Source organism: Pseudophryne corroboree, chromosome 1 (genome assembly GCF_028390025.1).
Source record: "Pseudophryne corroboree isolate aPseCor3 chromosome 1, aPseCor3.hap2, whole genome shotgun sequence".
In the NCBI taxonomy this organism is placed as follows: Eukaryota; Metazoa; Chordata; class Amphibia; order Anura; family Myobatrachidae; genus Pseudophryne; species Pseudophryne corroboree.
This window is the reverse complement of record NC_086444.1, coordinates 1,080,014,729-1,080,036,603: the sequence shown is the minus strand read 5'-3', so window position 1 is coordinate 1,080,036,603 and position 21,875 is coordinate 1,080,014,729. Positions and strand designations below refer to the sequence as shown.

Below are 21,875 nucleotides of genomic sequence, written 5' to 3'. Positions count from 1 at the left end.
CTGTATCGGTTATACTTTTGGTTTTACTGGAGGGGTAGCTTTTAACAAAATGATCCTGAACTCTCTACCCTGTCCGGCCTTTGGACGAAACGGAGGTTAAACAGGTACTTATGGGTAAGCGACCGCTTGCCAGATTCTTCTCAACACTTTCCTTTTATCTGACTGAACCAACGTGGACAGCTGTCTATCTATTTCAATGGCGATTAGAGTCTCCGTTTCTCTACTCTTACTATTCTCCTCGTCAAAACGTGTTATGCTGAGTGGAAGGAGTTAGTTTGGAGGCTTCTGTACTGTAGTTGCACTCCTCGCCTCATGAGGTAAAAGGAGAGGAGTGCAGGCAGGGGCTCTGGCTGCTGGAAATGCACTAAACTTTCCCTTGTGATGCCTGTTCGTTTAAGTCACTGAGTCACTGGGATAGTAGTACTTTGCGCTAAATACCTTGGCTCGGCGGGGTAACCGCGTCTGGTTGTTAAGGGAGGTGCCGTTCCGTCCCTCTGCCTGCCCCGCTGCCTGCCCCGCTGCCGGCTGACTGGTCGAGTCCCGATATGGCCGCCCCCCGTCCTTGTACCTCACAAAGAAGCCGCCTCCTCTCCGTCCCTGGGTGCGATGAATCTGCTCGTCCTCAAGCTGGCATCCCTGCCTCTCAGCGTCGCGGCTGCCCCGACGAGAACCGCCGGCTCCCTGCTGCACACTGCTCCTTTCCCTACGCCAGGATCCCGTTCTTCTCAATAGCGGTAAGCCTCCGACCTGTCTCTCTGTTCAGCGCTGCTCAGCCTCTTCTGCGTCACACCCTCCACGAGACCGTTCTTTCTTTTTATCCTCTCTGCTCTCTTCCCCGTATGTGTCCCGCCAGCAGCGTGGGGACACACCGTCCGACCAAGCTCTCTCTCTCCAGGGTCCATATGACCCCCATTTCACCATTCCTCATACCCTTCTCCCCATTACCTTTGCCCCTACAGCCTGCCATTTTAATCACTGATACCCACATTTTATTAAAGTCTAGGGTCCCAAGTACTGGGTATCACATTTATTGCTGCCCAGGGTGCCCCCCCTGCGCCCTGCACCCATCAGTGCCCGCTAGTGTATGTAGTGTGTGGGAGCAATGGCGCGCAGCGTTACCGCTGCGCGCTTACCTCAGGGAAGATCTGAAGTCTTCTGCCGCCTCTGAAGTCTTCTTTTATTCTTATACTCACCCGGCTTCTATCTTCCGGCTCTGCGAGGAGGACGGTGGCGCGGCTCTGGGACGAACAGCGAGGGGAGACCTGCGTTTCGACTCCCTCTGGAGCTAATGGTGTCCAGTAGCCTAAGAAGCAGAGCCTATCACTTAAGTAGGTCTGCTTCTCTCTCCTCAGTCCCACGATGCAGGGAGCCTGTTGCCAGCAGTGCTCCCTGAAAATAAAAAACCTAACAAAATTCTTTTTCAGAGAAACTCAGGAGAGCTCCCCTGTAATGCACCCAATCTCCTCTAGGCACAGTATCTAACTGAGGTCTGGAGGAGGGGCATAGAGGGAGGAGCCAGTGCACACCCATTCTAAAGTTCTTTATAGTGCCCATGTCTCCTGCGGAGCCCGTCTATACCCCATGGTCCTTACGGAGTCCCCAGCATCCTCTAGGACGTAAGAGAAAACTAACTTACAACTCCAGTTATAGTGGTTGAAATATGGTGGACATGTAGGTGGAGGGCAGTCCAAAGTAAAAATAGGGGAGCTACACCAACTGCCTGTGAGTCCCGGCCAGTGATGTTTGGCAGAGGTTGGGGTGGCAGTTGGTGTGGCTCCCCTATTTGAAGTTTAAACTGCGCTGCAGCCCCATCCCTGCAACTGCCACTGGTCACAACATTGACAGGCAGCATGCCGACATGCTTGCAATGTCAACATTGACCAGATTGACAGTCATCATGTCAACACTGATGAAATGTTGACATGATTAGAATGTCAACAAAATATCCCTGATGATCTAGTGCATTGGTTCTCAAACTCGGTCCTCAGGACCCCACACGTCATGTTTTCCAGGTCACCCGGCAGGTGCACTGGTTATCATTTGAAAAATCCACAGGTGCCCTGGAAAACATGAACTTTGTGGGGTCCTGAGGACTGAGTTTGAGAACCTGTCATCTAGTGGGGATCTATCTGGTACGGAAAGGTCTGGCTGATCCAGTGATGTCTTTTTGGTCCAACGGTCAGCTTATGACAACTTCAGGCAGAATCCAGTGACGAGTATGCCTCACCCCTAACCCTCCCCCTACTACATAACTCTAACCTCCCCTCCACAAGCCTAACCATAACCCTCTGCTGCACATTGCAGATGTCAACATTTTCACTACATCCCGAAATAAGCACTAACTGATGACATGGAGCTGTCGTGGGCTGATTGCGGTTCTGTGATGAAATAGCTTTGGGCATATTACCTGGGGGACAGAACACATGGAGGAACCTGTGGCAGACAGAATTTGCTTGACAGATTGCAGATAGTAAAGGACCTCCACACTTGAATGAGCCTCAAGGTGCATCATTTGCTGTACAAGCTAAATTATGGTAGATGCTAGAACCAAGTGGGATAAAGGACCTCTGATGTCAGGGGGAGAGCTAGGCCAGCGGGATAGCTCTTTCACTATTCATGCCAACAAGTACTCCCTTTAGGAACCCGGTGGCGTGTGAAGCAGAGCATGCAACCGAGCCCAAAGCGTGGCAAGTGAAGTGAGCCCGCAAGGGTACATTGCGAGTACTACGTTCTGGCCTTGCTCCTCCCCCTGGTGAAGTCAGAGGTCCTTCATCCAACTTGGTTTTAGCCATAACTGCTAAATTATTGCAAGACGCCTACAGAACTTTTACAATGTACTGTAATGTCAAATAAAAGTTAAATAACTTAGCATATGATCTTACACATTTATGTGTAGGATTTATGTCTTCAACAGAAAATATCCGTAGACATTATTATAGGCCAAGTAGCCTTTAAACATTTTGGGCTAGTCTACTCCACCAGACGTTATAACAGCCAAGGAATTCAGATCAAAAGACCCTCCTAATATAACTCTAAAAATACAATATGCTGCTTAGGCTTTAATATACTTGTATGAATGTAACGGCAATGGTGATGTCATGTTTTAATAATGCAGTGCTCTTATTGGCGGACTATTTTATTGTGTCTTCTAGGCACATTTCCTATACAGTATTTATACAAAGAGCCGTACCAAGTCCAGTTAAATTGTACTTCAAAAGAATTTCAATAAACCCAAACTGAACCTGTTCTCTACGAGCTTTCACCTATTACTTACCCTCCGATTGTATGAGCTTGTGATACAGAATCTTCAAGATTGAATTAATCAAACATTTTCTTTACTTACTGTAACAATATCTGACCCACATAAGCTATGAAACATGGCCATGACCAGGAAACTTAAAAGGACAGAAACTAAGGACTCCCTCTTTTCTTGAATATATGTTTTTGTCAAATTGCAGAAAAGAGCAAGATAATGATAGCTATAGGATGATGCTTACAGGATGACGTGAGTTGCTCAGGCACTTGCAAGAGACACTTAATAGAGGACTCATTATGTTTCAGCGACATAATTTGACATAGTGCATGCAGCGCTATATGAGCCTGGTTTAAGCTTCAGGCCCATACACACTAGATGAGAAAGTAAAAGATATCGCTCAGTAGGGCCAATCTGAGCGAGATCTTTTACAATCTCGTCTAGTGTGTACATTAAATACCCCTGCCCTCTTCTGAACATGTACAGATGAGGGAGGTCCTCGTTAACGACAGCCATGCTGCAGATGCAGCATGGACTTCATCCCCCCCCCCCCCCCCCCCCCCGCCGCCCCTCCACAGTCGCTCCCTTCCCTGCTGGCTTTGGCAAGCCGGCGTCAGAGTCAGCAACAGAATCCCAGCCAGGTATTGGCCAATCAGATCCAGGAATTCACTCAGATGGTGCAGGATCTTACTCTTCGGGTGAGGTCGCAGGAAGTTCTTTGCGAGCCTCCCCGAGTATGTCCCCTGAACCTAAGATGAACCTTCCAGATCACTTTTCGGGTAACCGGAAAGATTTCTTTAACTTTTGGGAAGGAAGTAAACTTTATTTTCGTTTAAGGCCCCAGTCTTCAGGTACTGAGTCCCAGCGGGTGGGTATAGTGATGTTCTTACTTCAAGGGGATCCGCAAACTTGGGCCTTTGAGCTAAAACCCAATGACGCAGCCTTACTCACAGTAAATGCTTTTTTCAAATCATTAGGCCTTTTGTATGATGATCCTGACAACAGGTAAGCATCAGCTGAGAGTCACTTACGTGCGCTAAAACAGGGTAAAAATCCAGCTGAGGCATATTGTACTGAGTTTTGCCGTTGGTCGAACAACTGTGGCTGGAATGATCCTGCCCTGCGCAGTCAGTTTCGCCTCGGTCTGTCAGAAGTAATCAAGGATAGTCTCATTCAGTATCCAGCTCCGGAAACGTTGGATAAGCTCATGGAGCTTGCTATTAAAATTGATCGCCGTCTCCGAGAGCGGAGAGCTGAAAGAGGTGCTAGTTTCAGGTCGGGTCCATGTGTGTATGCTCTCCCTGAGGACGTCGGGGAGCCCATGCAAGTGGGTCTTTCCCGGTTGTTTTCAGAAGAAAGAGCCAGAAGGCTAAATTTAGGACTCTGTTTATATTGTAGTGGCAAGGGACATGTTGCACGTAGCTGCCCTAATAAACAGGGAAACGCTCTGACCAAGTGAATAGTGAGGGGGTTCACTTGGGTCTGCAGTTAGTCTCCTCACATGATTCCTTGTTCCTAAGTTCTTCCATTTCAGCCTTCATTAATAGTGGAGCTGCCGGGAACTTTATGGATCTTGCTTGGGCTCAGGCTCTGGGAGTTCCGTAGCTTCAACTTGATAGACCAATTACTATGCACGGGCTAGACGGTGGTCCACTCTCTAACGGGGTAATTACCCATCGGACCCCACCAGTACAATTAACAGTGGGGGTATTGCATTCTGAAAGGATTTAGTTCCTTCTCACCCATTGTCTGGCCGTGCCTGTGGTTTTAGGTCACCCCTGGCTCGTCCTTCATAATCCAACCATAGATTGGCAGTCTGGGGAGATTTCTCGGTGGGGTTCCTACTGTGCTAAGGGATGTATTTCTCGTCCGGTCCGGATTGCAGCCGCCACTCCGGAACTCTTACATTCGGTATATCAGGACTTTGCTGATGTTTTCTCCAAGGGTAATGCTGATATCCTGCCACCCCACGGGTCTTATTACTGCTCTATAGACCTCGTTCCCGATACCACTCTGCCTAAAGGGAGACTTTATGCTTTGTCCTGTCCCGAAACAAAGGCCATGGATGATTATGTACAGGAAAGCCTGAAAAAAAGTTTTATTAAGCCCTCAAAATCTCCTTTAAGTGCAGGGTTTTTCTTTGTTGAAAAGAAATACGGATCTTTAAGGCCATGCATAGACTACCGGGCCCTGAATAAAATCTCTGTTAAGAACACCTACCCCTTACCTTTAATTTCGGTGCTGTTTGATCAGCTCCGCACCGCGGTTATTTTCTCTAAGATCTATCTCAGAGGAGCATATAACCTCATCCGAATAAGGTCTGGGGATGAGTGGAAGACAGCTTTTAGTACTCAGTCTGGACATTATGAATATCTTGTGATGCCATTCGGTCTGTCTAACGCTCCCGAGGTGTTTCAGGATCTAATTAACGATGTCCTCTGCGACTTTCTAGGGAACTTCGTAGTCGTTTATTTGGATGACATTTTAATGTACTCTGAGTCTCCTGAACAGCATGTTGTCCATGTGCGGCAAGTGCTTCAAAGGTTACGGGAGAACCATTTGTACGCTAAATTGGAGAAGTGTGATTTCCACATCACTGAGGTGTCCTTTTTAGGATATATTATTTCTCCAAAGGGGTTTTTCATGGAGCCAAAGAAACTCCAGGCTATCTTAAATTGGGCACAACCCACCAACTTAAAGGCTATCCAGAGATTTCTGGGTTTTGCGAATTATTATAGACGTTTTATTCATGCCTTTTCCGATTTGGTCGCTCCTATTGTGGCGTTAACTAGAAAGGAAGCTGATCCTTCTAACTGGTCGCCTCAAGCCGAATCTGCCTTCCAGGCTCTGAAACAGGTCTTTGTCTCGGCTCCTGTCCTCAGACACCCCAACCCAGATCTTCCTTTTATCGTCGAGGTGGACGCCTCAGAGGTTGGAGTGGGAGCCATCCTTTCTCAAGAGGACCCCAAGTCTCTGGAGCTACACCCTTGTGCCTTCATGTCCAGGAAATTCTCGTCTGCTGAATCCAACTATGATGTTGGTAATCGGGAATTGCTGGCAGTCAAATGGGCCTTTGAGGAGTGGAGGCACTGGCTTGAAGGAGCTAAGCATACCATTACGGTATTCACTGATCATAAGAATTTACAGTATATTGAATATGCTAAGCGGCTTAATTCCCGGCAGGCGCGTTGGGCGCTGTTCTTTGCACGGTTTAAGTTCATCATCACCTACAGGCCCGGTTCTAAAAACACCAAGGCCGACGCCCTGTCACGCTGTTTTCTTCCGGCTCATCATAACCATTCTTCCGCAACTCCCATTGTCCCAACATCTGTCATCCAGGCTGGCCTCGCACAGGATTTATTCACACAGCTTGCCCAGGTTCAGCAACAGGACCCCAGTAATACACCTGTTGGTTGTCTCTTTGTTCCCGAGTTCTTGAGAAGCAATGTACTCGCAGAGTTTCATGTTAATAAGGTTGCTGGCCATCCTGGTGTTACTAAAAGTTGATCTCTCGCTCTGTGTGGTGGCCTAATCTTTCTAAGGATGTTAAGGAGTTTGTTCTTTCTTGTTAAGATTGTGCTAAGCACAAAGTGTCCCGATCCTGGCCTGTCGGGCAGCTCATGCCTCTTGCAATTCCACTCAGGCCATGGTCACACATTTCCATGGATTTTGTGGTAGATCTTCCTCTTTCTTCTGGGTTTCAGGTCATTTGGGTAGTCGTGGACCGTTTTAGCAAGATGGCCCACTTCATTGCTTTACCCCGTTTACCGTCCGCTCAAGTTTTGGCAGTCTTGTTTCTCCATCATTGTCACGATCCGGGTATCTGGACGCCATTATTTGCCATTTAGATGTCTCCTGAGGCTGGCTCAGCGTTCCAGGGCCGGATCTCACCTGTGTTACTGATGTCCATGCTTTACATCTCCCTCCTGTCACTCTGAGACGCTGTTACAGCGGCATCACGTTTGGCGTCTCCAGCCTCTGCGGCCTCCGCCGCCGCTCCTGTGTTTCCGGATTACTGATTGTCAGTGTGGCGTTTCATGTCTGCCGCGATTCCCGCTGTCATCCATGTGGTTCCAGTGTGCAGGTTGCCAGTGTGACGTCTCCTGCCCTCCGCGGTCTGCGCTGCCATTACTGCCGAATCCCCACATGGTTTCTCAAACTAACTTTCCCTCCAAGTGCTAACATGGGCGCAGCCATGTTGGTTTCAATCACATGCCTCAGTTTCCACCAATCCGCTGCTTCTGGAATCTGCATAATTGCCCAGCCAATGCCTGCCTTGCTGCAGGTATAAGTATCCTGTGCCTGGGCCAGGAAGGGGTCAGTGCTTTGGTTGTCAAACCTTGTTCCAGTCTCTCTCTCTCTCCTGTGATTGTTTCTCCAGGTTTCCAGCTCCTGTTACCAGCAGCCACTAAGAGACCCGCACCTGCTTTCCATCTTGCGGTGCAGCCTGACTCTGCAGTCCTCCGTGACTACTCCAGCTTCCAGCTACAAACCATCTGCTTCCAGCGATCAGCTTCCAGCAGTATCCAGCTTCCTTAAAGTGCCGGTGTTGTTCCAACGGATACCTCCATACCAGCAGTATCCACAAACCATCGGTAACCACCTTTCATCTTTCCAGTATCCACGCTCCCTAGCTTCATCATATCACCTGGCTGGTTCCGTCCAGCATCCACTCCGTGTTTTCATCATCTGGCTGGTTCCATCCAGCATTCACAGCAGTCCTTTCAGCTACAGTGATCCAGCTCCAAGAATTACATCTGCTGACGTGTTCCTCGGCTATCCTCACTACTACAGACAGGCCTGGTAAGGACAATCCATCTATGGGACTTTAACATCTGATCCATATCCTACCAGTGCTCTGTGGCTCCAGCCAAGATCTTAGTGATCCAGGAACTGTACCATTTTATCACTGCTTATTCTTTATTTACTGCTGTGCAAAATACGGAGTTTGTTAATAAAACTTTTATTGACTTTTAAACCCTGGTTGTCATGGTCACACCTTCGGGTGATCCTTCTCCACTACACTTACATGTCCAGGGGTCTGATTAAACCTTCTAAGTTTAAGTTCATCCCAGCCCCTACAACTGAGGCTTCCTCCTGTCAGCCCAGACCCTCAGTTGTGACAATCATGTTTTTAGGCTTCATGGATTACCCGTGGATATAGTCTCGGACCGAGGACCACAGTTTATTTCCCGTTTTTGGAAACATTTTTGTGCTTCGTTAAACACGAAACTCTGTTTAACCTCTGGATACCAGCCACAGTCTAACGGGCAGACGGAACGTGTGAATCAGTCACTAAAGCAATATTTACGTCTTTATACTGCCAAACTTCAGAACGATTGGTCAGATTATCTTCCTCTGGCCGAGTTTGCTTACAATAACTCTTACCATTCATCTACCAAGGTGTCTCCGTTCTTTTCAGTTCTGGGTTTTCCCCCTAGAGCCAATTCTTTTACTCCTCATTATCCAACTTCTTCTTTGGCTTTGACCTCCCGTCTCAGAAATATTTGGAGGAAGGTACACCTTGCTCTTAAGAAAGCTGCCTGTCGGGGGGAAAAAAAATTTCAGATAGGCTCCGATGCCCATGCACCTTTAAGGTAGGAGATAAGGTGTGGTTGTCAACTCGCAACATCAAGCTTCGACAACCTTCGGCTAGACTGGGGCCTAGATTCATTGGACCATTTCTTATTATCAAAAAGATTAATCCGGTGGCTTTTGGACTACAGTTGCCAAAGTCACTTAAAATCTCCAACACCTTCCATTGTTCTCTGTTGAAGCCATATGTGCTTTCCAGGAAATTTCCTCAGAAAGTTTTCCAGGGTAGACCTCCGGTGGATGTTCAGGGCCAACAAGAATTCCTAGTGGAGAAGGTGTTGGATTCTAAATTTTCTCGTGGTCTGCTTTATTTTCTGGTCCAGTGGAAAGGGTACGGCCCAGAGGAGAGGTCATGGGTCCAGGACAAGGATTTGCATGCCCCTAGACTTAAGAAGATGTTCTTTTGGGAATTTCCCCATAAACCCGGGTGTAGGGGTTCTTTAACTCCTCCTCAAGGGGGGGCACTGTTAGCCGCGGCGGGTCTCGCCGGTGCCCGGCCATTGCTTGGCAACGGGGCCGGCGCCTCATGTCTGCCATGCCTCCTCCTGCTCCCCGCACAGCGCCTGGCAACGGGAGGACACTGTTCGCAGTGAGCCGCCGGGTCCTTGGCAACGGGGACGCCAGAGGCGGACGGCGTTCCCCGTTGCCATGTAATTTGTAATTCACCAGTCATCACTAATTTAGGTTCTCTGCAGTTATTGGAGGGCTCCCTGTTATATTCTCCCTCAGTGCCTGACACAGACGCCAGTGATAGCTTCTGCTGAGCTGCTTCCTGCCTTGGCGTGTTCCTGTCCATAAGTCCTGTGGTATTGCCTGTTCCTGATCCAGTTATCCTGTGTCTTGGTGTCCTCTGGTCTGTTGTCGGAATCCTGCCTGCCCTCCGGTTCTGTGAGCCTGTGTCTGCGGCTTTGGGGGTTCTTGTCCGTTCGCCTGTGTTCACACCGGTTTCATGAGTAGCGGCTTTGCTTGTTATATTTGCTTTGGATTTTCTGCATAGGGTTCTGCGTATGCTGTCATCGCCGGTACACAACAGTATTGTGTCGGCGTGTGGACAGCATTTCCTTTGTTGTAGTTCGTCCTGGTGGCTGTGCCGCACATAGGGGGTCATTCCGAGTTGTTCGCTCGTTGCCGATTTTCGCAGTGCGCATGCGGTAAGTATTTTAGCACAAAACTTAGTAGATTTACTCACGTCCGAACGAAGAATTTTCATCGTTGAAGTGATCGGAGTGTGATTGACAGGAAGTGGGTGTTTATGGGCGGAAACTGGACGTTTTCTGGGAGTGTGCGGAAAAACGCAGGCGTGTCAGGGAAAAACGCGGGAGTGTCTGGAGAAACGGGGGAGTGGCTGGCCGAACGCAGGGCGTGTTTGTGACGTCAAAGCAGGAACGAAACGGCCTGAGCTGATCGCAATCTGTGAGTAAGTCTGGAGCTACTCAGATACTCAGAAACTGCTAAGAATTTTCTATTCGCAATTCTGCTAATCTTTCGTTCCCTATTCTGCTAAGCTAAGATATACTCCCAGATGGCGGCGGCCTAGCGTGTGCAATGCTGCTAAACTCTGCTAGCGAGCGAACAACTCGGAATGACCCCCAAACTTCCTTTGAGTTCTGTAGCACCCCTAACTGGGTATTTCCATATTTAGTTTGAGGTTCCCCTTGTCATCGCCCCGTCTCAGTTTACGCCTTGTCTCCAATTAAAACCAAGGGGCATCGGAGTTGGGCAGACTTAATCCGCCCTTCAAACGCAGCTGCTGTGGGCACAAGCAAACATAGTCTCGCAGGCGTAGGCTGATCACGAGGGTGAGACAACGGAGTCAGGGTACCTTAGGGGTTGCTGCCGAGCTCCGTTTCCACTGCAGCATTACGTACATGTGCTCGCGGCTTGTCCACCCTGAGTACCGAGTACAGTGAACGTAACACTGAGGGTATAAAGGGACTGATCCTGAACCAGGAAGTTGTCAGTGCTTTGGTTGTCATTACCAGTGTAACCTGTCTCTGCTCCTTGTGGTTGATTATTAAGTTCCAGGTATTCCAGCTCCTGTGTCTTCATTCCATCAGAGACCCGCACCAATCACCACCTTGCGGTGCAGCCTGACTTCACAGTGTCCTCACTGCTCTCTGCTACTGGCAGTGCTCTAAAACATCGGCTTCCAGCGCCTGGCTCCCAGCTGTGTTCAGCTTCATAGTACTATCGATGTTCCGCCATCGGTTTCCTTGATACCATCGATGTTTAGTTATCTATTCTTCAATATCACCGATCCCTAGCGTCACCAGTGTCATTCAACTCTCCTCCTGTTAACACTGGTTCATCTGCACTTCTTCAACAGTTCTCCATCACCGGTTCCAACCGGAAAACCCGGCAGTCTACGTGTACAATCTACTATACAGTACATTCAGCCTCTGTACAACATCTGCTGACCAGTTCCTATCACCATCATATTATTTCAGCATATAGGTGTTGGTGAAAGGACTTTCCATCTACTAATCTCCTAACCCCTCAAGCTAGTCTTGCTGTGGATACCACACCTAAGGACATTTCCTTTATTGCTGCATCCAGTGGAACTGTGTATTGTTTTTAATCATTCTTCATATTCTACTACTGCTACTGCCGTGTACCATCTGAACTGTGCTGAATAAATATACATTAATTTTATCCTTGTTGTCGTGGTCACACCTTCGGGCATTGGTGGAACAAATCTATCTGCATGTCTAGAAGTCCTATACTGCCACCCAGGTTTACATACACACCAGCCCCTACAACTGAGGCCACTCCTGGTCAACACCAGCCCTCAGTTGTGACACAGATAGCGGGACACCTAGTTCATAAACTAGGGTCCTACTGTCTGGCATAGTATGAATTGGGGTGCCTCTGTCTGATATACTACACATTTACTGGAATGCGGCAGGGTCTTATGGGCATTGAAGGGGCATGTTTGATGTCTGGTCACCCCCCTAACCCAAGCTGTCAGTTGTGACCACCCCCATCCCAGGTTGCTTGTCAAAGTCACAGCTCCATTGTTTGCATTAATACAGCATCTCATCACAGTGAGTAAAACTGCCATCTAAAACCATAAACAAAATCTATGTCTAGTTTAAGATATTTGTATTAGTTTTAGTGTGTCTTAGAATAAGATTTACTCAGCATAGAACCATCACCTATTTGCTGGGAGGCAATTGTGGGAAAGCACTTGTCGTCCTGTGGGGGTTATTCAGTGATGGGCGCAGATGCTGCTATAACAACAAAATCTGCGACTATACTACTCACATTCTGGGGGCTGCCCAACCCAGGGCAAGGCCATCCAGCATGTGTATCGCCTCCCCGCTGTTGCAATTCGACTGTGATCGCATTGAATAGATGCTACGTAGGCAGGGGCACCGCCGCCATGTTTCCTATCACAGGAAACGCAGGCAAAGTCATCAGCCGGCCCCGAAAATGACCATGATGCACCTGTGTTTCCTGCCTCCTCCATCCCAACACCATGTCACCACCCCTGGACGCACGCCGTCTGTCAATCATTATGCAATCCCATCCTTCCGGGTTGCGATCGCATAGTGAAGGGTTCCGCATGCACACTACAGCCACTGCACGTGCGCAGACACTTTGGACGCGGCCCTGCGTGTAAACGCAGCGGCTGCATCCATCTCTGAAAAAAGACCTTTGTCTACATTTTTTAAATATAGACCTCCAAGAAATAAACACCCACCTGTGGGGGTGGGAGACAGAGTGTAGAGAAGAAAACAGGGTCAATATAATACTTCCTGCCGTGGTTAGAATTGAACTCATGATCCCGGTGCAATTACTGCTGTTATTAGGGACACACATAAAATATGTTGGATCCATGTGAGACTAAATCCATCTGAGATGCAGATAGACAGTTTGGCCACTATACTTGTTTATAATAATTCCCATATGTTCTTTATTAAAGGAACACCCTTATCAGCTGCATCTGCCACCACTAGATACAAATGGAATGACAATTGTGTGATAAACATTTTAGCCCAAGGTAACTGCTCATCATTTTCTGCGGGTTACGAAAATGAAATGCCATACTGGGAGAGTATCGGCTGCGTGTTTCCTACGTGTACTATACCTAGGCTAAGTGACACGACTGAGATTTTATGTAGTCCTGGAATTTGTGAAGTCAGTTGAATTGAAGATGGTTAATGTCAGCTCCTACGAGTTCCCAGCTGTGGATAGTATAGGACTCTTCAGGGTCACAGGCAAAATTGTAAGAGGGGAGTGAATGGGTCCTGCATGTAGGTGATGAAGAGAGAGATTGTCCTCACAAATGTGCTCTCACTCTCTTATAACTTATTAAACAGCTGCACTGTGTAACAATCTATCAAGGAGAGGACCAAGGCAAGGGGAACCAGAAGAGCAGGGCCGGCGCCACCATTAGTCAGCTTTAGGCAGCTGCCTATGGGCGGCGAACATTGGAGGGCGGCACCGCACACTGGCAATGAGAGAATGCTTTCTTTTTTATAGACCCTTGCCTCAGCTCAGCCAAGCTCCTCCTCTTCTTTAAGAGATTAGGAGCAGCCAGGGATGTCGTGGGCGCCTAATTGTCAGTCGGCACTGTGTATAATGGGGCAGATGTATTAACCTGGAGAAGGCATAAGGAAGTGATAAACCAGTGATATGTGCAAGGTGATAAAGACACCAGCCAATCAGATCCTAACTGTTTATTTACATATTGGAGCTGATTGGCTGGTGCCTTTATCACCTTGCACATCTCACTGGTTTATCACTTCCTTATGCCTTCTCCAGGTTAATACATCTGCCCCATTGTGAGTCAGTGAATGCATTGTATACACTGACTGTTCCAAATCCCTCTTGTCTCTGCAATCCTGCCACCCCCCCACCTGTGCGATAGCAACTGCCATATGCCCGTCCTGCACTGACAACATCGTCGAACGGTTAGACTGCTGCACGACACATGAATGCTGCACGCTGCACGCCACATGAATTGTCTCTCATTCTCCTGTAAGTTGCCCGCTTACTACACCCCCCCCCCCCCCCAGTGAATGGGCTCCAGCATATTACCCGCTCTAACCCACAGCAACTGGGCTCCCGCATCATATTACCTGCTCCCGCCCCCCCCCCGATTGGGCTCCCGCATGTTACCTGCCCCCCCCCCGCGCGTTTGTGCTCCCGCATCATGTTACCCGCTCTCCCCTCATCATGTTATATGCTCCCCCCCACGCGATTGTGCTCCCGCTTGTTACCCGCTCTCCCCTCATCATATTACCTGCTCCCCCCCCCCCGTGATTGTGCCCCCGCTAGTTACCACTCTCCCCTCATCAGATTACCTGCTCCCCCCTGCGATTGTGCTCCCGCTTGTTACCCGCTCTCCCCTCATCATATTACCTGCTCCCCCCCCCGCAATTGTGCTCCCGCTTGTTACCCACTCTCCCCTCATCATATTACCTGCTCTCCCCCCCCGCGCGATTGTGCTCCCGCTAGTTACCCGCTCTCCCCTCATCATATTACCTGCCCCCCCCTGCGATTGGTCTCCCGCATGTTACCCGCTACCCCCCCCCCCCCCGCAATTGGTCTCATGCATGGCAGAAGCACCCAGGAGAGTACTGGTACACATTCATGTTATGTTCTGAAAACGTGTCGGTTATGGAAGAGCACCATAGTTTACTCTGCTGTCCAGACAAATCCATTTATATCAATGACTGTAATATTTAGGTTACTTCAAAAATTGTATTTTTTATTATGTGCATTTATTTTTATTTTTCCTTGGAGTATACATTTGTATACATTTTGTACAGGGGCATCTATAGCTGTATCACGTTTTCAGATTTTTTTACTTGTGAAGAAGTCAATTTAATAGACTTCGCTCCACCTCTTCATTGTACTTCAAACATGTTGACGAGCTAAAAGAACAAAACAATCAGTTTTCTCCTCTTTATTAGAGAGTAATTTAAGAATATACAGTGTATGTAAAGCTCATATAAGGTTGTGAAAATCACATTGATTGAAATTAAGATGCAATGCAATTGAAGGTCTCCCATATACTGGCCAATCAGACTACAAAGCAGTAAACAAGCAGCTCAATGGCTAGATCCAACAGGCCACCTCTATTGTGGTCAGACAATCAACACAAATGTTGGTGGCTTCATTATATTACTGAATTTACCATTCAATCTGCTCAGCATATGATTGGTTCTAGACAGAAACCTACTAGTATAAACAATGTTGTTCTTGTTTTTGTATATAAAAGGTTGACAAGCAGGCGGTAAGGTTACTAACATGGGTACTAAAAGAGATTTTACCAAAGCACTAACCAATGACGATTACAGGTCATCCTTGCTACATAAGGTGAAAGATGTCCCTAACGCAAGGGAAAATACTTAGTTGTATGTATGTAAACGCTAGAAGCATTACTGGTAAAAAGGGAGAACTAGAAATACTTGCAGCAAGCAAACAGTATTATATTATAGGCATTACTGAAACTTGGTGGGACGAATCTGTCACAACTGAGGGCCTGAGCTGACGGGAGGCAGCCTCAGTTGTAGGGGCTGAGATGTACCGGAACCTGGGAGGTTGTATCAGACCCCTGGACATGTAAGTAACATGAATAATAACTGCCCGAAGGCGTGACCACGACAACTTGGATAAAAGTCAATGATGTTTATTATGACAACTCCGCAACACAGCAGCAGTAAAAGAAAACGTAAAAGTCAGCAAAGAATAAATACAGTTCCTGGGTACTACAGGATGGCAGGAGCCACAGGGCACTGGTAGTGTGAGATAGTTCTTATGATCTTCTAGATGGAAAGTCCTTACCAGGCCCGACTGTAGCAATGGAGATAACCCAGGATTGTGCCAGCTGGTGTTCCAGGAAAAGCTGGGTTGCTGAAGATAAAACAGCTGCTGTGGATACTGGCTGGAACCAGACTGTTGTTAGCACGGAGTGGATACTGGCTGGAACCAGTTAAATAATAAATGAACTTGGGAGCGATGAAATATGAACTGAAATGTAGAACTTGAGAGCGGAGAAATAATAATACCGGTGGAGAGTGGTAAAGTGTAGAAAGGACACCGGCCCTTTAAGGGAAGTTGTACTCTGCTGGAAGCTGAGCTGGAAGCAGGTAATGTTGTAGCTGGAAACAGATGAATCCACAATGGATTGGAGAGTCAGGCTACACCGCAGGTGGAATGCTGGTGCGGGTCTCTATGGTGGAAGTCTTGAGACAGGAGCTGGAACCTGGAAGACAATCACAGGAGAGAGACAAACAAACAGGAACTAGGTTTGACAACCAAAGCACTGACGCCTTCCTTGCTCAGGCACAGTGTATTTATACCTGCAGCAAGGAAGGGATTGGCTAGGCAATTATGCAGATTAACAATACTGACAACAGATTGGAGGAAATGATCAGCTGACAGAATCCAAGATGGCTACGCCCATGCAGACACTTGGAGGGAAGTTTGGTTTGTAATCCATGTGGTAATGAAAACAGTAATGGCGGCGCCGGCCACTGGAGACAGGAGACGCCAGGCTGACAGATGCACATCCAACCACGCGGACACAGCGGAGGCCGCGGCTGACGTAATCGCCACTCAGACACTCTGCATGCAGAAGTTCAGGGACGGCGGCGGAGGCCGCGGGAGACGCCATGCCAGGTGTAATATGGCGTTTACTGTGACAGCGTCCCAGAGTGACAGGAGAGGATACAGGAATGTACACATCAGGATAACAGATGGGATCCGGTCCTGGAGCGCTGAGCCAGCCTTAGGAGGCATCTGATGGGTAAGAAATGGCGTCCAGATACCCGGATCGTGACAGCACCCCCCCCTTTAGGAGTGGCCCCAGGACACTTCTTTGGCTTTTGAGGAAACTTGGAATGGAATCTCCGGACCAAGGCAGGAGCATGGACATCAGAAGCATTGGTCCATGAACGTTCCTCAGGACCATAACCCTTCCAGTCAATAAGATATTGTAGTTGACCGTAACGGTGACGTGAGTCCAGGATCTTGGCCACTTCATACTCAACGCCTCGTTGAGTTTGGACTTTCGGAGTTGGAGGAAGTGAGGAATGAAACCGATTCAAGATCAGCGGTTTCAACAGGGAAACATGGAATGTCCTGGGTATTTTTAAGAAGGGAGGCAACTGGAGTCTGTAAGCAACAGGATTGATGACTTGTTCAATCTTGAAAGGACCGATATAGCGAGGTGCAAACTTCATACTGGGAACTCTTAACCTCAAATTCTTCGTGGATAACCATACCCGATCACCCACCTTGAGAGCAGGAACTGCTCGACGCTTCTTATCCGCAAACTTCTTGTACCTGAACGATGCCTTGAGCAGAGCTGATCGTACGCTCTTCCAGATATTGGCAAACTGATGCAAGGTGATATCCACTGCGGGAACAGAAGTTGCTGGAAGCGGTTGGAACTCAGGGACTTTAGGGTGGAATCCAAAGTTAGTGAAGAATGGTGTTGAAGCAGATGAAGAATGATACTGGTTGTTATGACAGAACTCGGCCCAGGGAAGTAATTGAACCCAGTCATCTTGAGAGGAGGACACATAGATGCGGAGGAAGGCCTCCAAGTCCTGATTCACCCTCTCGGTTTGACCATTGGTCTGAGGATGGTAAGCCGTGGAAAACTTTAGCTTGACTTGGAGGACTTGACATAAACTTCGCCAGAATTTGGCTGTGAATTGAACTCCTCGATCTGAGATAATTTCTTCAGGAAGACCGTGGAGTCGGAAGATCTCTTGTATGAATACTTGAGCCAACTTGGAAGCTGACGGAAGACCGGTGAGAGGAATGAAGTGTGCCATCTTGGTGAACCGGTCAACTACCACCCAGATGGTATTGAACTTGTTGCACATGGGTAAGTCTGTAATGAAATCCATCGACAAGTGGGTCCATGGTCGACGGGAAACGGATAGTGGAACCAGTTGCCCCGCAGGCGACTGGCGGGATACTTTATGTTGGGCACACTTTGGGCAAGATGCAATAAACTCCAAGACGTCCTTTTTCAGAGTTGGCCACCAATAGGACCTAGAGATAAACTCCAGGGTTTTTTGGATACCTGTATGTCCGGCAAAACGGGAAGCATGGGCCCAATGCATGAGCTTCTTCCTTAGCATCGGCTTCACAAAACTTTTCCCTGATGGGGGCGTAGAGTCCATCCCTACCGTGGAGAATGCCAACGGATTTATAATAGGATGCTTGTCTGAAAACTCTGACTCATTTTCTTGCTCCCATGAGCGGGAAAGGGCATCGGCCTTGCGATTCTGAGAGCCCGGACAGAACTGGAGTTTAAAGTCGAACCTGGAAAAGAAAAGTGCCCATCTGGCCTGACGAGGGTTGAGACATTGTGCGCCCTTCAGGTATAAAAGGTTCTTGTGGTCTGTAAGTATGGTGATTGAATGAGAAGCTCCCTCCAACAGATACCTCCACTCTTCTAGAGCGAGCTTGATGGCTAGCAACTCCTGGTCGCCAATGGCATAGTTGCGCTCAGCTGGGGAGAACTTCCGGGAGAAGAAACTGCAAGGGTGTAAATGGCCATCTTTAGCCCTCTGAGATAACACCGCTCCTACTCCAACGGAGGAGGCATCCACCTCTAAGATGAAAGGAGAGTCGATGTCAGGCTGTTTCAGAACAGGCGCAGAGATGAACCTTTGTTTTAAAAGATGAAATGCTTGCATGGCTTCTTCAGACCACTTGGACGGGTTAGCACCCTTCTTAGTGAAAGCAGTAATAGGCGCCACAATGGTGGAAAAGTCTTGTATAAACTTTCGGTAATAGTTGGCGAACCCTAAGAACCTCTGGACCCCTTTGAGGGTTAAGGGTACCGGCCAATTTTGGATTGCTTGTAGTTTCTCAGGATCCATCTCTAGTCCGGAACCGGACACAATGTACCCTAGAAACGGAATGGACTTGACTTCAAAGACGCATTTTTCTAATTTGCAATAGAGATGATTGACACGGAGACGGGACAGAACCTCTTTAACCCAAAAACGATGTTCCTCTAAATCGTTGGCAAAAATGAGGATATCGTCTAGATAGACCACGACATGACGGTATAGAATGTCTCTGAAGATCTCATTGACAAAATGCTGGAAGACAGCTGGAGCATTGCTCAATCCGAAGGGCATGACGAGGTACTCATAATGTCCGTCACGGGTGTTAAAGGCGGTCTTCCACTCGTCACCCCCACGGATCCGGATGAGATTGTATGCACCTCTCAAGTCCAGCTTTGTAAAGATGGTAGCTCCGCTAACTCTGTCAAAGAGCTCAGTAATCAGGGGTAAAGGATAACGGTTCTTGATGGTAATGTCGTTCAAACCTCTGTAGTCGATGCACGGCCGCAGACCACCATCTTTCTTTTTTACAAAAAAGAAGCCTGCGCCGGCTGGAGAAGAAGAAGGTCGAATGAACCCCTTTGCTAGGTTCTCTTTAATGTATTCCTCCATCGAATGCGTCTCAGGCAGAGACAACGGATAAGTTCGGCCTTGAGGTGGAACCTTCCCTGGAACGAGATCAATCGGGCAGTCCCATTCTCTATGAGGAGGAAGGATATCAGCAGAAGCTTTACTGAACACATCCGTGAAATCTTGATATGGAGGAGGTGGAACATCAGACGACCTGGGGGAGGAAGAACAGACAGGCAATACTTTAAACAAACATGTCTCAGCACAGGAGGAACCCCATGCCAGGATTTGCGTAGTCGTCCAATCAATTGTAGGATTGTGAAGACGGAGCCATGGAAGGCCCAGGACCACAGGATGTGTGGCTCTTGTAATCACTAAAAAAGAAATAAATTCAGAATGAAGAACTCCCACTCTCAGACGAACTGGTAGAGTCCTTAGGGAAATAACTGCATCAAAAATCTTGCTGCCATCCACGGCAGTTAAGGAGATGGACGAAGGAAGTCTCTCGGTGGGTAGGGACCACCGTTTAACATAGGCTTCGGTAATAAAGTTTCCAGCTGCTCCGGAATCAAGGAGGGCAATGACGTTCCGATAACGTTGAGCAATTTGGAGCGACACTGGGAGATTACAATCATGAGGAGATGGAGAGGAGATCATTACTCCTAGCCGGCCCTCTCCTGGGCGAGCTAGGGTTTGGAGTTTTCCCGGACATTCGGGACAGGCATTGATGGTGTGAGACGGAGCTGCACAGTAAAGACAAAGAGACTTGGAGAGACGTCTTCGGCGCTCAGCAGGAGTTAAACGGGAACGGCCAATTTGCATGGGCTCATCTTTAGTTGGTGACAGTTGGCGAGGAGGAGGAGCAGAAGATTTTGGAGCAGATGATCTTCCACGCTCAATTGCTCTCTCTCTGAAACGTAAATCAACTTTCGTGCAGAGTGAGATTAGCTCATCTAACTTAGAAGGTAAGTCTCTGGTAGCTAACTCATCTTTAATACACTCAGATAAGCCATGCCAGAATGCAGCATACAGGGCCTCGTCGTTCCATGCCAGTTCGGATGCCAGGATCTGGAACTGTATCAGATATTGTCCTACAGTACGTGACCCCTGGCGTAAACGGAGAATCTCGGATGAAGCTGAGGTTACCCGGCCTGGCTCGTCGAAGATGCGCCTGAATGTTGACACGAAGGCAGTGTAGGAAGATAGCAGGGTGTCGGACCTCTCCCATAACGGTGATGCCCAATCAAGGGCTGAGCCACTGAGAAGAGAAATAATGTAGGCAATTTTTGTACGGTCACTGGGAAAATTGCCAGGTTGTAGCTCAAACTGAATCTCACACTGGTTGAGAAATCCCCTGCAGAATCCTGGAGATCCGTCAAATTTTGCTGGCGTTGGAAGGTGAAGACGTGGAGCAGAAATGGGTAAGGTGGGTGGGGTTATAGCTGGAGTCACTGTGGTTGACGCACCAGACGCGCCTGATCCACGGAGAGTTGTCTGAATCCCATCCAGCCGAGTAGAGAGATCCTGGAGACAGCGGATGATGTGGCCCTGTGCAGCCTCCTGATGTTCTAGTCGGGCTGCCAGTTCTTGCATCGGCCTGGCCGCTTGATCCTGGTCTCCGGCTGGATTCATTAGGTCAGTGCTTACTGTCACAACTGAGGGCCTGAGCTGACGGGAGGCAGCCTCAGTTGTAGGGGCTGAGATGTACCGGAACCTGGGAGGTTGTATCAGACCCCTGGACATGTAAGTAACATGAATAATAACTGCCCGAAGGCGTGACCACGACAACTTGGATAAAAGTCAATGATGTTTATTATGACAACTCCGCAACACAGCAGCAGTAAAAGAAAACGTAAAAGTCAGCAAAGAATAAATACAGTTCCTGGGTACTACAGGATGGCAGGAGCCACAGGGCACTGGTAGTGTGAGATAGTTCTTATGATCTTCTAGATGGAAAGTCCTTACCAGGCCCGACTGTAGCAATGGAGATAACCCAGGATTGTGCCAGCTGGTGTTCCAGGAAAAGCTGGGTTGCTGAAGATAAAACAGCTGCTGTGGATACTGGCTGGAACCAGACTGTTGTTAGCACGGAGTGGATACTGGCTGGAACCAGTTAAATAATAAATTAACTTGGGAGCGATGAAATATGAACTGAAATGTAGAACTTGAGAGCGGAGAAATAATAATACCGGTGGAGAGTGGTAAAGTGTAGAAAGGACACCGGCCCTTTAAGGGAAGTTGTACTCTGCTGGAAGCTGAGCTGGAAGCAGGTAATGTTGTAGCTGGAAACAGATGAATCCACAATGGATTGGAGAGTCAGGCTACACCGCAGGTGGAATGCTGGTGCGGGTCTCTATGGTGGAAGTCTTGAGACAGGAGCTGGAACCTGGAAGACAATCACAGGAGAGAGACAAACAAACAGGAACTAGGTTTGACAACCAAAGCACTGACGCCTTCCTTGCTCAGGCACAGTGTATTTATACCTGCAGCAAGGAAGGGATTGGCTAGGCAATTATGCAGATTAACAATACTGACAACAGATTGGAGGAAATGATCAGCTGACAGAATCCAAGATGGCTGCGCCCATGCAGACACTTGGAGGGAAGTTTGGTTTGTAATCCATGTGGTAATGA

General features: G+C 48.2%; 1 long non-coding RNA gene across 1 annotated transcript in view; it reads left to right on the top strand.

Annotated features, from left to right (window-relative positions):
- Nucleotides 1-292: 292 nt before the first annotated feature.
- The window catches only part of LOC134990830 (uncharacterized), a 34,351-nt gene continuing 12,768 nt past the window's right edge, over nucleotides 293-21,875 (top strand). Inside the window, exon 1 of the long non-coding RNA XR_010195417.1 lies at nucleotides 293-734. This is a non-coding gene — a long non-coding RNA (uncharacterized LOC134990830). The remainder of the gene's footprint in view (nucleotides 735-21,875) is intronic.